The sequence below is a fragment of the Ochotona princeps genome, chromosome X (assembly GCF_030435755.1).
Source record: "Ochotona princeps isolate mOchPri1 chromosome X, mOchPri1.hap1, whole genome shotgun sequence".
Classification (NCBI taxonomy): Eukaryota; Metazoa; Chordata; class Mammalia; order Lagomorpha; family Ochotonidae; genus Ochotona; species Ochotona princeps.
This window is the reverse complement of record NC_080865.1, coordinates 618,911-629,988: the sequence shown is the minus strand read 5'-3', so window position 1 is coordinate 629,988 and position 11,078 is coordinate 618,911.

Below are 11,078 nucleotides of genomic sequence, written 5' to 3'. Positions count from 1 at the left end.
CACAGGATGCCAAAGTTGGTATTATTTTCCCTGGGGGACCAGTGCAGTGCACTGAGCAGGAAATGAGTTTGCTCCCAGCTCAGCGCATGTGCAGCTCACTATTGTCCCTCCAGCCTCAAAGCCTTTGCCATGCTGTACAAAATGGCACCTGATGTGCCACTGGTGTTGTTCTGGATCTGCTGGCCGCTAGGTCTGGGGAACAGCCAGATCTATTTTGGGTGGGCCTTGTAGGATGCCACATTGCTGCAATGTACTGAGGTTGAGAGGAGTTCACTCCCAACTTAGTGCATGCATATTTTGTCCTACTGCCTTTGCCTTCCTACACAAAATGGCACTCAGTGCATCTCTGATGGTGATCTGTGCTGTGAAATCCACCCTGTTCCTACACTGCCTGTTTGGGGTATACTGCTGTGTCTCTGCTCCTGCTTGAATCAAATAAACAGCAGGACGGGCAGCTCTTTGCCTGGGTTCATGTCCTGAGCTCCCGGTGAACTCTCCTTCCCACCTGGCTGTTGGTGGAGCTCCGGCCTCTGGAGTTCAGTTCACTGCTTGCTGACTGCAATGGGGTGTCTAGTCACTGCAACACCACACCGTTGTCACTGCTGTTTTCCCATATCCGTCAGGCTCCATGTGCCCCTCTGCCATCAGCCTGTCCTCTCCTATTTCCTGGAATGTGCCCTCTCTGCTTCACCCTGGCTAATGATTCTTTGCCTGTTTAAACATGTCCTTACCCTATTATGCATTTTGATTCTCCCCTACTTTGCTGTTTAAAATTCTTAAGAGTATTCGTCTCTGTAAAGAAAAAGTGGAGGAAGGAAAATTAAGATTCTGCATGATACAGACATGACCAACTAGTCCGGTGAAACTTTAACTTCAAAATGAAGCAAAAACTGCATTTTCCTACAGCAAGAAGAAATAAAAGGGGATTTTGGGAAAAATATAGCAGATTTCTGAGAAGACACTTTGTAACTGGAGAGAAGAGAAAATGGCAAATGTCAAGCTGAGTAGGGAAATGATTCCCAGAAAATACACTAAAGTTACAACGAGATGTCTTAAGGTCCTTAAGGAATGAAAATGACTAGACAAGAAATTGAATTGTAAGCTTACAAGTTATGACTGACATCTTGAAAAAAAAATTTGATTAGAAAATATTGCTTGGGCTCGGCAGCGTGGCCTAGCGGCTAAAGTCCTCGCCTCGAACGCACAGGGATCCCATATGGGCGCCAATTCTAATCCTGGCAGCTCCACTTCCCACCCAGCTTCCTGCTTGTGGCATGGGAAAGCAGCCGAGGACGGCCCAATGCATTTGGACCCTGCACCCGCATGGGAGACCCGGAAGAGGTTCCAGGTTCCTGGCTTTGGATTGGCGTGCATCGGCCCGTTGTGGCTCACTTGGAGAGTGAATCATCGGATGGAAGATCTTCCTCTCTGTCTCTCCTCCTCTCGTATATCTGACTTTGTAATCAAATAAATAAATCTTTAAAAAAAAAAAAAGAAAATGTTGCTTATAACCATATGTGGGAATTATATATCTTTTATTAATTTTGTGCATTTTTGAGATTTTCAAAATAAAATGTCTAAAACATTTTTAAACTCTTGAGTCACATACCCACCTTTTTAAAATTATCCATGGCTTGGGCCCGGCAGTGTGGCCTAGCAGCTAAAGTCCTCGCCTTGAAAGCCCCGGGATCCCATATGGGCGCTGGTTCTAATCCTGGCAGCTCCACTTCCCATCCAGTTCCCTGCTTGTGGCCTGGGAAAGCAGTTGAGGATGGCCCAATGCATTGGGACCCTGCACCTGCGTGGGAGACCTGGAAGAGGTTCCTGGTTCCTGGCTTCAGATCGGAGCGCACCAGCCCGTTGTGGCTCACTTGGGGAGTGAACCGTCGGATGGAATATCTTCCTCTCTGTCTCTCCTCCTCTCTGTATATCCGGCTTTCAAATAAAAATGAATAAATCTTTAAAAAAAATTATCCATAAGAATCGTTTCATTAGGTCAATGGATTTCAATAAGAATCGTTTCCTTTGATCAATGGTTTTCAATCCAGTAAGCATTTTTTTTATTTGTCTCACACCTATCACTATTCTGAATAAAATTTTAATTAGTTCACACATACCCATAAAATCCTGTCTAATGCTTTTTTAAACTGCCTGTCACATAGCTTAGTCAAGTTCTGAAATAATTTTGCTTATTTCCCCTAGCAGCACATTATTGCTTCTTGTTGAAGTAAAGTATCTTTTTATTTCTTTTTTTATTATTATTACTTAAGACAAGTAGGCTGCAGATTGGATTTCTATTCACTATTCTCCACAGTTGTGCCCAAGTGAAAAATATCATAGGGTTCCCAATCTTGCTAAATTTCTTCCTGGCACTGGGAAAACATTGAGCTGGCAAAATAAATAGCTCAAATATCAGAAAATTAAGAGTCATGGGTTTTTTCTATATGCTTCATAGCCCTAATCATCAACTCATTTACATGCTTGAAGATTGAAGAGAACCACATTAAGAAAGGATAGTTTTGCCCTGTACAAAATTGACACAGTCAGCCAGCAAAAAAGAGTGAAGATTACAGAAATCTCTTCAAAGCAGCTCTTAGTTTCCTAAAGTGTGTCAGCGATACCCAGAATTGATCAAATTCATGGTTCCACATCCTAAATTATAAAATACAACTAGGCAGTATGCATGGTTTTGACTTTTAATCAATCTTTTTCTGCATTATATTAAGAATAATGGATTATAAAGAACATGTTGCCCAAATCAATGTTATTCTGAAAAAAAGAGCTAGTGAGTTTTAGAAATTAGATGGCAAACAATGTAAAACATTCAGATGAATTGTTAAGACACTGTCTGTTTCTTCAAAGTGGAGCAGCCCCACTGCAGCTCTTACCAAGCTATCCATGAGATCACTGGAATCTTGTTCATGTAAGAAGGCCAATAATGGACACTGTGTGTAACAAAGTGGTTGAAGAATCTGAACAGGGTGGAGGAGAGGGAGTGAAGGCCAGGGCATTGACAAGATGAAGACGGAAAAGCATGAGGGGCAGAAAACACCAGGGAAACCCTTGTTGAGGGGTCAAATTTTTGCGTCACGTCAGGACAGTAATGCCCAAGTAAAAACTGAAAATTTTCCACCCAGACACACTTTACTTGGCAAAAGAATGACTAGTTAACTTCACTCACAATGACCTTTGACAGTTATTTAAGGAATGCAAAGGACAAATGGCAGTACTCTGACACCATCTCTTCCCTTGGCTGACAGCAAACCTGAGTTGTCATTCAGAAAGAAATTTTTATTTAATGGAGAAATAATGAATATAGCACCTTTCCTTGATGTCTTACTAAATAGTAGTTTTGGAATTCATTTGCATGGATAACTATGTCTGGAATCATGAGCCTGATTTTGATATTGAAAAGGCTATAACGAGAGATAATACCTGAGAAGCAGGTATTAGGTTGGGTTTGAGGACTCTTGTGCATGAGATTGAATAGAAGTGAGCTGATACCAGCGAGGAAAGCTCGATGAGGCAGAGAAGAGGAGATCTCCAACCCGCCGGAGTTCATCTTACCCAGCGCTAGGAAACGTTAAAGTGCAAATTGCACCTGAGAGTGGGGTAGCGCACTCTGAAGGCAAGGAGGCTGGCAGAGCTGGGCATGTATCTGAGCATAGCAGAGCAACTGGACTCTACTCCTGGTTCAGGTGCCTGACTTCGGCTTCCTGTTAGTGCAGAGCCTGGGGGCAGGGATCATGGCTTCAGTAGCTGGGTTCCTGCTACACACATGGGAGACCGAGATTCATGTTCCACTTCCTGGCTCTAGGTCTGACTCAGATGCAGATGTTGTAGGTATTTGAGGAGTGAACTAAAAGTTGGGGGAAAGCTCACTTGTGTGTGATGTCTGCTGTCCCCCAAATAAAATTTGTATAAAGGGAGTTAGGGGCTAGTGCCTGCGATACTGGCATCCCATACAGCTCCTGTTTAAATCCCCACTGCTCCATTTTCAACGCAGCCCTCTGCTAATGTGCCCGAGAAAAGCAGCAAAGGACAGCCCAGTCTACAGTCCCTGCACCCACACTGTAGACTGGGATAGAGCTCCAAGCTCTTGGCTTTGGCTTGACTCAGCTTTGACCATCGTGGTCAGCTCAGGAGTGAATCAGCATATGAAAGATCTCTCTCTACCTCTGTCTGTAACTCTTTCAAATAAATAAGTAAATCCTTAAAAATAAGTAAAAATACAAAACGGGGAGCTAACATAATGTCTCACTGTGTCAAGCATTAGCCATAGCAACAAAATCTCTTGGATGAGACTCCTCCCATTCTAATGTGGGCAATTTCCCAGCTAAAGAGTCAGCTCCAGGCTGAGAACAGGCAGCACACACAACAGCCGAGAGATCCAGCATGAATCTTCACAGGAGATGTGGCCGAGCACCAGCAGCATCCGTTACAGTGACCTATGGGCCGACTTCAAGAGCATGGATAAATGGAATTAGAAGATAATTTCATTCGGGTATCAAAAATATTGGAAGGTTCATGCACAGTTTTTTCATAACAGATTTTGCACTGCTTTGCTGCGGATCCCGGTTAACACAGCTGGCAGTGCCTGAAGGACGCCTCTGTCCACCTCCCTGATGTCCCCACTCCTTCAAAAATGATCCTTTTCTTCCTTCTTTCCTTTGTAACGACAGCAATGTCCTTGAGTGGGAGCTCCTCTTGCCCTGGAATGAGAGGCCCCAGAGGCATTTCTTTTTCCCCTAAAGGCCTCCAATCTTTCAGTTCCAAGTTTTACCAAGACGACTGATAGCCCCCATTCCCCAATCTTCAGCCTAGGAGTCCAAGAAGACATCAGAACACAACAGGCCAAAATCAATACATTTTTTTCCAAGTCTGACTCACATAAGACTGAGTAGTGTTCATGTACAGCACCCATGGTTTGCTCCTCCTTGGGGAGCTCAAGATTAGTGCCCCACTTTATTCTTGCCATCCATAAACAGCTCCATGAGAACAAGCAATAACATGCCGACAGTGAGATCTATAAACCCTCCTTAGGGAAGAAACATATCACCAAGAAATGTTATTTATACTGCAGGGGGCATTAGTAGTCTTGAGGGGAAAAAAATAATGAAAAAAGAATAGAGTACAAAATATCAGGGTCTAGCGCCACAGCACAGCAACTCATGCCTGCAGCTGCAGTGCTAGCATCTCATGGGCCCCACTTCATGTCTCAGCTGTTCTGGTTCTGATCCAGCTCCCTACTGATGGTCGGAAAAAGCAGTGGAGGATGGTCCAAGTTTTTGGGACTGTGCATACATGTGTGAGACTTGAAAGAAGCTCCTGGCTTCAGACAAGTCAGGCTCTGGATACAGCTGCCATTTGGGGAGCAAAGCAGCAGAAGGAAGATCTGTCTCCTCTCTCTATAACTCTGCCTTTCAAACAAATCTTTTTAAGAAAGAACATTTTAGGGCCCGGTGCGGTAGCCTAGTGGCTAAAGTCCTCGCCTTGCACATGCTGGGATCCCATATGGGTGCCCGTTCTACTCCCAGCAAACCCGCTTCTCATCCAGCTCCCGGTTTATGGCCAGGGAAGGCAGTTGAGGATGGCCCAAAGTCTTGGGACACTGTACCAGCAAGGGAGAGCTGAAAGAGGCTCCTGGCTTCGGATCAATGCAGTTCCAGCCATTGTGGGTGCTTGGGGAGTGAATCATCGGATGGAAGATCTTTCTCTCTGTCTCCTCCTCTCTGTATATCTGACTTCCCAATAAAAATAAAATCTTTTTAAAAAGAAAGAAAACATTAGTTTATTTTTAAAAAGTAAAAAGTTCATAAACTCTTTGTTATATACTTCTTTTTTAAAAAAATATTTATTTTTATTTGAAAGACAGATTTTACAGATAGAGAAGGAGAGATAGTTTTCCATCCACTGGTTCACTTCCCAAGTGGCTGCCAAGGCCAGAGCTGAGCCAGTCCTAAGCCAGAAACCAGGAGCCAGGAGCTTCTTCTGGGTCTCCTATATGGGTACAGGGGCCCAAGGAATTGAAGCTCACTTCATTGCTTTCCCAGGCCAGAAGTAGGGAGTTTGCTCAAAAGTGGAGCACCTCAGACAGAAACTGGGCCTCATACGCCATGCTGGTGCCACAGGGTGGACAGTTAGTCTGCTGTGCCGGCTCTATGTCCCAGTTACACATCTTCATACGTGTACATTCAACAATTGTATCTTTGGGGACATCATGGGCAAGAATTTTAAAAAAAGGGAGGGGAGAGAAAAATATTGACTTCAACACTTTCACCTGTACAGATAACCTTTCATTTTCATTCAGAAGAGCTCGGTTTCTTGATGTTACCAGAGGTTCAGAAATCTCATTTATTGCTGTGGGTTTTTGCTTCACGTCTATGAAAGGGAAAGACCTTTTGGATGCTTTTCTTTCCAAAAGGTATTCTCAATCCCATTGCACATTCCAAAGGCAAACTAAGCTCTGCTTCTCTATGAAGTCTGCTTGCAGCTGTGAAAGGATAGCATTACGAAGTAGAGAGAATTTGTCCGTTAAAAAGATGTGTTCAAGTCATAACAGCCATTACCTAGGAATGTGGCCTTATTTGAAAATGGTGGCTTTGCAGATATAATCAAGTTTGGATGATTACGGTGAACCACAGTTCAATGATGAGATCCTTAGAGGAGGAAAATTTGGACTTGGGGACATTCAGAGAGAATGCCATGTGGCAACATAGGTCGATAGCTTGTACCTACAAGCCAAATAACAGCAAAGGTTGCTGGCAATAGCAGCAGAAGCTCGAAGCAACAGAGAAGGATCCTGCTCTAACGGCTCGTCAGAGTGTACTGCTTACACAGTTGCTTCAGCCTGGACTTTCAGGTTCAAGAACTGTGACAGAATGGTTTGTTTCTGTTGTTTGAAGTCACCCAGTCTGTGGTGTTGTAGGAACCAAATACCTGGTTCTCTTCCTTCTGCTTTCACCAGCAAATTTGCAAAGATCTTGGGAAATATGCAGCTGTCTGAATATCTAGAAAACATCTCTGAAAAGACAACTAAGTCACTGACAATACTGATGGCCTCTGGGAAAAAGGACTAGAGACCTACAGGAGAAGAAATGGAATTGTTGTTGTTGTTGTTATTGCTTTGTTTCTTTTTTTATATTACCGCTTTTAATTGAAAATCATATGATTCATTTATCTACTTTTTTTTAAAGGTTTATTTTGATTGCAACGTCAGATATACACAGAGGAGGATAGACAGAGAGGAAGATCTTCTGTGCAATGATTCACTCCTCAGGCGGCCACAATGGCTGGAGCTGAGCCGATCCGAAGCCAGGAGCCAGGAGCTTCTTCCAGGTCTCCCACATGGGTGCAGGGTCCCAATGCATTGGGCCATCCTCGACTGCTTTCTCAGGCCATAAGCAGGGAGCTGGATGGGAAGTGGAACAGCTGGGATTAGAATCGGCGCCCATGTGAGATCCCGGCGTGTTCAAGGTGAGGACTTTAGCCCCTAGGCTACTGTACTGGGCCACATTATGTACTTTTTAATTAAAAGCTAAACGTTAGCAACCTTAGACTTAAGCTCAATCAAATTTCCCTTGTCCCCAGCAATTGTTGCTGATGGATACCCACCCCCCAAAATGGGTACAAAAGTTAAAGAGGAAAAGTCCTAAGACAGCTTTTTCATGGTTCACAGATAATTTACTTTTGCACCAAAAACCTGGGAAGGCTAACTATGCAGCAATACCTGCACTCAGCTAGCACCTCTTTCTTTTAAGCTATTTGAGGCTCAAAGTTCTCATGAAGAACAAAATGCTAAAGGCTAAGATAATCTTCTTATCCGCAATATTCCTTAATTACTGACTTCAATGAAGATCCTCAGTGGCTTTTCTCAAAGACATCTTTTATGAGCAGATGATGCCGCATGGATAATTGAAGAACAAATTCAGGAAGTCATACACACCACTTTGGATTCAGTCTAAAACAGTGAGTTACATCATTCGAAGTGCTGGACATAACAGAAAGAAGGGTCTTTCAACATCAGCATCTCCAGCGGAGAGGGATACCCTGTACCTGGAATCCTCCAGTTCAACAATTCCATAAGGCAACTCTACACAGAATCAGTGATCCATGTATGTTTCATAAATGGAATTAGATTAAAAGCACAAAATAAGGAGCTAGAAGAGACTTTGGAGTTATCTGGCATACTTTGCATATAAGGCTTTAAAAAATGAGCACCAAGCTCTCTGTGTTAGAATGCAGAATTCACTTTAGCCATGCTTTTGGGGTGCTTTTAGTTTCCTGATCTGAAAAACAACAGGGTAATAATGTCTGCGTTTTACAGTTGCTGAGGATGTCAAATGAGATAAAGTATATGAGAAAACTTCAAAATGTTTATGGAAAACGGGGGAAAAAAACTTAGTCTGGTGCAAAAAATAGAAATCCATGCATAATTTTCTTATAATGCACATTTGCAAAAACTCTAAAAAAACTTACTTTGTTTTTATTGGAAAGGCAGCTCCACAGAGAGAAGAACCATATCTGCTGGTTCACTCTCCAAGTGGCCACAACAGCTGGAGCTGCCTGATCCAAAACCAAGGAGCCAGGAGCTTCTTCTGGGTCTCCCAGGTGGGTGCAGGGTCCCAAGGTCCCAGGCCATCCTCAACTGCCTTCCCAGCCTAAAAGCAGCGACTGAATGGGAAGGAAAGCCGCCCAGACATGAACTGGTCTCCATATGGGATGCTGATACAGGTGAGGATTAGCCAGTTGAACCATAGTACCAGGCACTTCCACAAACGTTTTTAAGGTCCTTCAAATGTAATAGTTGTGATGAGTGTCCTGCCCAGATCCCATTGGCCAGGGAAGGTGTCAATGCCCCAGCTGCACTTCTTTGTAATGTCCTAGTAGCCATGGCCTTCCACTCCAGGAAGTTGCCCCACTTCATGGCCCACAGGAGGTAACTGATAGGGGGCCACAATAGAAATCTCTCCCTTCAAGGCAGGGATAACATCAAGATGTGGCTCTTATTGCACAGCCTCTCTCTAAGGAAGCAAGAATGCTGCTCAACTTCCCCCACCTCTTTCCCATTGTGCTTCATCTTCCCCTCACAGGTACTACACGAAGAGCACGCCCATGGTACAAGCCATAGTCCTGAGTTCCTGCATCGGGCTCTGAGGAACCCCAGCTGAAAGAGATCCTAAAGATGTTGAAAGGCACTGCCATGCTCGATACCAAGACATAAAGCTAATCTAACCTAAACAGTACGATTGGCACAGACACAGACAGTGGGGCAATGGAACAGAGCAGATGCTCCAGAAATAATTTCACACATGTAACCAATCTTTCTTTGACAAATAATAATGTATAATCTGGAAAAAAGTTTCTTCAATAAAAGATGCTAGAAAACTGCATAACTGCATACAAAGTACTCAGTCAAAAACTCAACATCATCTCCCATCCTATATAAAAACCAACTGAAAATGAATTAAGTCTAAACGTTAAGATCTGAAACTATTAAACTGAGAAGAAAACATAAAAGAGACACTGTCAGACATTGTTATTGGCGTACACAATGATTTTTGTGAGGTAAGACTCCAGAAGAATGGGCAATTTAAAACCTAAGAAGCCGTTGAACTTGACTGGACAATAAGATGCTGCAGTCTATGTTTGGTATATGCTTGCAATGGGGGAATCTCAACTGAACTTGAGCTGTGGTTATGCAACAAGGTGGAGGAATCCACCATGGGGGGAGGGTTTGGGGAGGGGTGGGGAGAATCCAAGTACCTATGAAACTGTGTCACATAATACAATGTAATTAATTTAAAAAATATATATAGACCAAAGGAATTATATATTAAGCCAAGAAGCTTCTATACAGCAAAGAGAGCAATCAAAAGTGTATAAAGACAACATAATGGGACAAAATATTTGCAAACTGTTCATCTTACAAATTAGTATCCAGAATATAAAAGGAACACGCACATACAAAACTCAACAAATTAACAATCAATCCAGTTAAGAAATGGACACGGGATCTAAATAGACATTTCTTTTAAGAAATGGAAATGGCCAACAAATACATGAAAAATGCTCAGTATCACTAGCTATTAGGAAAACACAAAGCAAAACCATATGAGGGAATAGGAGGGAGGGTGCAGGGACTGAGGGTGGGAGGGACAGAAGGGAGAAAAGAAAATCACCACATTCTTCTAATTACAGGGAATGGTTAAGGATATGAACAGGTATTATTTAAAGAATGAAATATGAATTGCCAACGGACACACAAAAATATTCAAGATCTCCAGGCCACAATGAGCTTTCCCTTCTCCCCAGGTAGAATGGTTAGCATACAGAAATCAAAAACAGTAAATACAGACAAGGATATGGGGGAAAGGCACACTAATACATTAGTAGGCATGCAAACTAGTACAACCATTATGGAAGACAGTATGGAAATTACTCATCAATTTCAAAATTGACCTATCATACACCCAGCCATGCCACTCCTGGGAATTCATCCAAAGGAAATGAGATCAGCACATGAAAGAGTTATTTGTAACCCTATGTTTATGGCAGCTCAAGTAATGATAGCTAAGCTATGGGATCAACCCAGTTATCCATCTACTAATAACTGGAAAAGAAAATGTGTATATATAAATGCAGGGGAACTCTGCTCAGCCATAAAAAGGATGCAATCCTCTGTTTGTCAACAAAATGGATGCAGCTGAAGGCCACTGTGCTTGGGGAAATAAGTCAGACCGCAAAGGACAGGCATCGTGTTTTCTGATTTGTGATAGCTTACATGTCAAGTACAAAAAAAGTAATGTATATGAATGAAATTAACATGTTGAGATTTGACTACAGATTATAGCCCTTGTTGTATTCTTGCAGAACAGTGAAATTTCTACTTGTTGAATTCTATATTTACTGAAGAAGCAAGCCTGTGATTACAAGGTAAATTAAGGGACCAGCCCTGTGGTGTAACGAGTTGAGGCACTGCCTGCAATGCCAACATCCCATGTAGGTGCCAGTTTGAGTCTCAGCTGCACCATTTGAGATCCAACTCCCTACTAAGGCATCTAGACAAGCAGCAGAGG